This window comes from Engraulis encrasicolus, chromosome 14 (assembly GCF_034702125.1).
Source record: "Engraulis encrasicolus isolate BLACKSEA-1 chromosome 14, IST_EnEncr_1.0, whole genome shotgun sequence".
NCBI lineage: Eukaryota > Metazoa > Chordata > Actinopteri > Clupeiformes > Engraulidae > Engraulis > Engraulis encrasicolus.
Window position 1 is genome coordinate 37,234,812 of NC_085870.1, and position 5,665 is coordinate 37,240,476.

Consider the following 5,665-nt stretch of genomic DNA (forward strand, 5'->3'; position numbering starts at 1 on the left):
AAAAAATTGCCAGAGCGTCTTGTAAGCCAGTGCGTCCAATGTGTAAAAAAAATCATGGCCACGACACTCTGTCGATATTTTAGAACGACTTTGGGGAGAAACGGGACGGCACGTTATGAAAAAATACTTGTGGGTATACCAGTAGGCTAATCAAGAGCGTCGCAGGGTGCAGTAGCCAGGTTACTGTATGTAAGCGTTACAATGGCACCTGTTGGAAGTGTCCACTACCCATTTATTGGGTTACACAGCATCTGTTGTATGGAAAAGCTTGGTGAAAGCTGCATTTCACAAATTGTCCTCTTGGGGGAGAATTTCTCTGCCGCAGGAACGCTATTTCTCAACTGCCAGAGAACGCGTGGTTGGGTTTTCAACATTCTATAACTTTTGTTTCCTGTACAGGTCTACGTCATGCTGTACCTAACATTGCTGCTTATGAGATGGAGTGTTGACGATGTCAATGACCATTTATTCATTGCAGAGACAGTAGACCTAATGCGGCTCGTCTGTCCATTTGTTAATAGCAGCCACATGGCTGAATTTGACAGTATTGTGATGTGATGTTTCCTATTTGTGAATACACCACTCAGTGTATAAGAATATTGTACAATAATAGTGTAGCCTACAAGGATAGTGTAGGATTTCGCCATCCAGAAGTTGATTCCATCACGCATGTTTTTTTTTTCAATTCATAAATCGGCTCCGTCAAATGGGCTACAGCATCGGTCTTGTAGGCTACACTCACCTGTGCCCTAAGTTATATATATATTTTTGTTTGATTGTGATATTAAAGCTGCATTTTATATTGATAAAATACCGGTAGGTAGGCATATGGCTAACGGGTCAGAAACGGTTGAATGAGGAAGGTCGAAAACAGGCAGAGCGCGTTAACCCAGTTGTGCACTGATAATCCAAAACACTTCCAAGTGGGTGAAAGACTCAAATCTCTCCTCTCTCTCTCTATTCGCTTCAGGGCCGTTGTGCATCTGCTGCTGACAAGACTAACTTTTGTATGTTAAGATGTGAAAACCCTACACTTTCATTGCCGTTTGAAGCATAATATAAATTAGAAGACGTGCGCTGATTTTATCCAAATAGGTCTATCACGACTTGACCAGTAGCCGTTTGCATCAGCAATGTTGGCAACGCTTAGCCAGTTGGTTAGTCGTCGGGCGGCATGCCATTAATGAAACTGTAACAGATATTGTTTACATTTTTTTTTTTTTTTAAACCTCCTGCCCTGTCGATAAATGCGAACAGAGACTAGGCCTACAGTAGGTGTTATTATAAGACCCAGTATGAAACCAATCCATGGAGGACTGCCCATTGCGCAGCAGTCCACCGGGCGCGCCATTTCTGCCGGGACTGAATATGCAGTTACTAAAATGAGACCATGCACCTGAAAATACTAGGTCTGAAATATTTTTATGAAGCATAGCCTATCGCCATTGTGCATTAGGCCTACAGATAACGAGCAAACAAGAACTCATTTTTAAAAGCCAACAACAGCAACGCGTGTGCTCCTATTCAGTCTGGCTTGCAAATAGACCACAGGACGCATTTGAACACGGAGTTCATATCACAAATAGGGTGTCACTATATCACTGAGTGACAGGCGTTGAATTGATAGGTTTGAGTCCGACAAGTCGTGCCGCTTGTAAACTGGGCGCACTCTTTCAATTTCGGATTGCGTCTTTGACAGCCAGACAGAGCACGAGGGGCTGCCGCGGGAGCGAAGAAAAGAAATAGCTACAACTTCACTGAATAAATATACTTTGAACTGTGTACAGCAATTGCAACGAATAATCAAGACTGCGGAGAGGATTATAGGCACAGCACTTCCCTTCATGGACTCCATATATGTACAGCGCAGCCATAGGAGAGCAGAGAGAATCATTAAAGACCCGCTCCATCCAGCTAACTCTCTGCTCAAACACAAGAACTGCACATACAAACTGAGACACAGTAGAGCGGACAGCATTCCCACCAGAAAAGCAAGGTTTTTCAACAGTTTCTTCCCAGCAACAGTGAGGCTGATGGCAAAAAAGAATTTGATCCACCTTTTTTTATTATTCTTTTGATCTCTTTGATTTTTATCACTTTTTAATGTATTTTGTCTTCCTATTTTTCTATTTAATTCTATTTATTGACTCAGAGGGCCTGCACAAGAGTTCCTATGTGCTTGGACTACTAGTTTATGCACAAATGGCAAATAAAGTACTTTGAACTTTGAACTTTGAATTGCAGATGATAAGCTTCGTGTATAGCCTATTTTGTGAAGGTTAACTTGCCATTAACAAGGAAAGGTGATCTGATTTCAATCCTCCCCGAGAATGTTCTTTGTGTCTTCAAATTTCCACCTGTCAACAGCAGATCTAGACTCCCACCCAACGACCAGCGCGACACTTCTGTTTGCGAGCTGTAAACTTGGCTGATAACTTCAACTTTAGGCCTACAATAGGCCCTATGCAAGGCTAGACAGTGGGTTAACCAATCAGGCCCCTAATATTGCGTTAATAATGTTTGAGATACAGATGACTTCAGCGCAGGATATCAGAAATAGGCTAAAGACAGCGCAGATTATTTTTAAAATATGGCCACAATATCGCGTTAAGCATCTTATGCAATGCGTATTATTTCATGAAACCTCAAATCGGACGTAATAGCCTGTACCCAGCACTTTTCAAACCTTTCTCAGATTCATGGTAGCCTAATTGTCCCATGCGATTTTGAAATCAAACTGCCCATGCACGGAAGACTCGCATTGGATAGAGACTGGGCTTCATCAAATGACACAGCAAGGCGCTCAGAAGTCAGGGTAAACATAACGTGGGACCTATGATGCGTCCTTTTCAGATTAATTGTGAACATTGGGTGAACTAGGCTATTTTTCTTTCAACTTTAGACATAGGCTACAGGGTTGAAAAAAGCAGCTGTGCTGCTGACGTAATATTAGTAATAGAATGCTTGATGAAACGCTCCATGCTGCTCCGAGATTTCAGAGTGCTGACGGTCTAAAATTCTGCACTTCCACGCGTTTCAAACAGGCGGCGTAGGGTACATGTACACAATGATAAAAATAATGGACATGAAAAGTGAAAGTGAAAGCCCATTGGGAAACTCCAACTCCCATTGTCATTGTGACACAGCACTCCACAGCACACAAGTGAACACTGCACACTGCACACAACGAAATTGCATTTATGCCTCACCCGTGCAAGGGGGCAGCCCTCAGTGGCGCCCCATGGGGAGCAGTGCGGTGGGACGGTACCATGCTCAGGGTACCTCAGTCATGGAGGAGGATGGGGGAGAGCACTGGTTGATTACTCTCCCCACCAACCTGACGGGTCGGGAGTCGAACCGGCAACCTCTGGGATGCAAGTCTGACGCCCTAATCGCTCACCCATGACTGCCCTAAAAAACACGTGGTCATTGGAAATTAACTCCACTAACCAGAGTAAAGCAAAATATTAACAATGAAAGGTATTCTAAATAGCATAATAGGGCCCCTTTAAAGCGTGGAAGGGCCGTTTAGTTCCTATTTCAGTGTCCTTGACTGAAACAAGTCTCAAAAGTCCACACTTCCGAATCCTTTGCGATCGGCACTAAAGTGATTATTATCTGAAGGCTTGTGCCTACACATAGACCCTTAAATTACATTACAACATTAGCAAACATTGAAAAAAGATCAGACAACGACCGTCGGCTAGCAGGTTCATGAAAGCGACAGGGAGTGGAGAAGTTCCGCAAAAATGCATCGCTAGAGAAAGATGTTTGCTACTGTGCGACACCACCACCACTATTTCATGACTGCATAAACTTCTTCGTCATGGATAAATGGGCAACAATATTCTTTCCAGCCAGGATTGCACTGAAAAGTAGGCTACTTCTGTTAAAAAAGGTCACGGGTGTGCGGCACCGATGCTGCCTGTCACTGTGCCTGTGTGTGTGTGAGGGAGAGGGAGACGCGGAGCAGAGGAGGGTCGCGACTTGCGAAATAGCAGGCAATTCTTTTTCAATGTTTCAGTGACATATTAACAAAAAATGCTTCCTATTTGTTTTCGTCTCCTAATTGGTAACTGTTAGGTTTAAGCTACCAACATTTATCTCTAATAACCTGTAGGCTACAGAAGAGTCACAGACAACTTGAGTTAAATTCAAAACTTGCAAGGAGGGTGGCCAGGAGACTGCTTTCAGTTACAATGTCCAAGCTCACTCTGAAAACAGTCTCCTTTCTCCTTACATTTTATTGAAGGATAGCCCTGGTTACAATTGTGGTTTCAATTGGTCTAAGGGGAGGGGTAATTAGCTAAGCCAGTTGAAACCAGTTTACACAGTAGCATATTGCTTAGCAGTCATATCTTGTTATTGAGTTGAAACAGACTGAATGTGACCTTGTCTTTCTCTCTCGTTTGCTACAGTTGAAGAACATCCTGCTCTCTCTCTCTCTCTCTCTCTCTCTCTCTCTCTCTCTCTCTCTGGCCTGCAGGCACAGAGGAAGACAATGACACATTCATACGTACACTGCCCTGACTTAAAGCCTGGGCCAAGAGTTAGTCAAAGTGGATAACTTATGTATAATTACTCCAACAGTATTGTAGTCACATTTTTATTTTTTGGACGCAAATATAAATCAATATCGTTATATTTTTCGTACAAACGCATGCTGTTTTTTCCGTCATCGTTTTATTGTCGTCGGGGGTTAAAACAATCGTTAACGATAATTATGACGAAAATATTTCGTCACAAAATGAACACTGCATTAGAGTACAATTAAAAAGTTTTTGAATGAACCTTCCAACGATAACGGTATTTTTTGAAATAATAAAAAAACTTAAAATGCCCAAAATGCTCTGTTTCAAATTATTACGCAAAACAGTTTTGTAATCAGTGTTCAGTGTTGTAATCCAAATTTCTTTCCTTTTTTCCCATTTACATCAATGCTGTTGGCATTTGGTACCTTCTAAATTACATTTCAATGTTCAGAACTTGGTTATAAGCTGTAACTGGAATGCTGCATTTAACATTACAGTCAATGGCAGGGCATTGTATGGGAGTTATGGAAGCCCAGGTATCCTTGATGCTTTGCTCTCAGCTGTTTTTGTTTGTTTGGTCTGGTGACCCACACTTCACTTTTCAATATACCGTAGATTTCCATGCCACGTATAGGTGCTTTGGTGGTATCGACATTCTAACTCACCAGACAGAAAACCCCATTGAAAATGAATGGGATGTTATGTCTGGTGAATTAGAATGCCCATAACCTCCAAATCTCCTAAACATGGTATGGAAATCTAAGAAATGTTCCACCGAAGTGATGAAGGTCGGTTTTTCATATGTGATGTAGGGTGGATTAAGCATCAATAAAAAGGGTGAATCATTACTTTTGCAATTTGTTTAGTCCATTGTTACAGATGTTACCACATATTTAAGTAGATGTGATCTCGAACCGTATGTGCTATTAACTTCAACATGACTTCTCTTGGGCCGTTCATTTTCAACGGAAGCACGCTCATTACAAGCACACTTCAGTATTTCAGATAAACTGTCAAGCAAAACAATTATAAACTTCTGCAAAAAATCTTCATCTTTAACCATATTCATCCCTGAACTGATACTTGGAAAATCTTGTTCATTAAGAGAAATTAAAGGATGATAAAGACAGGTG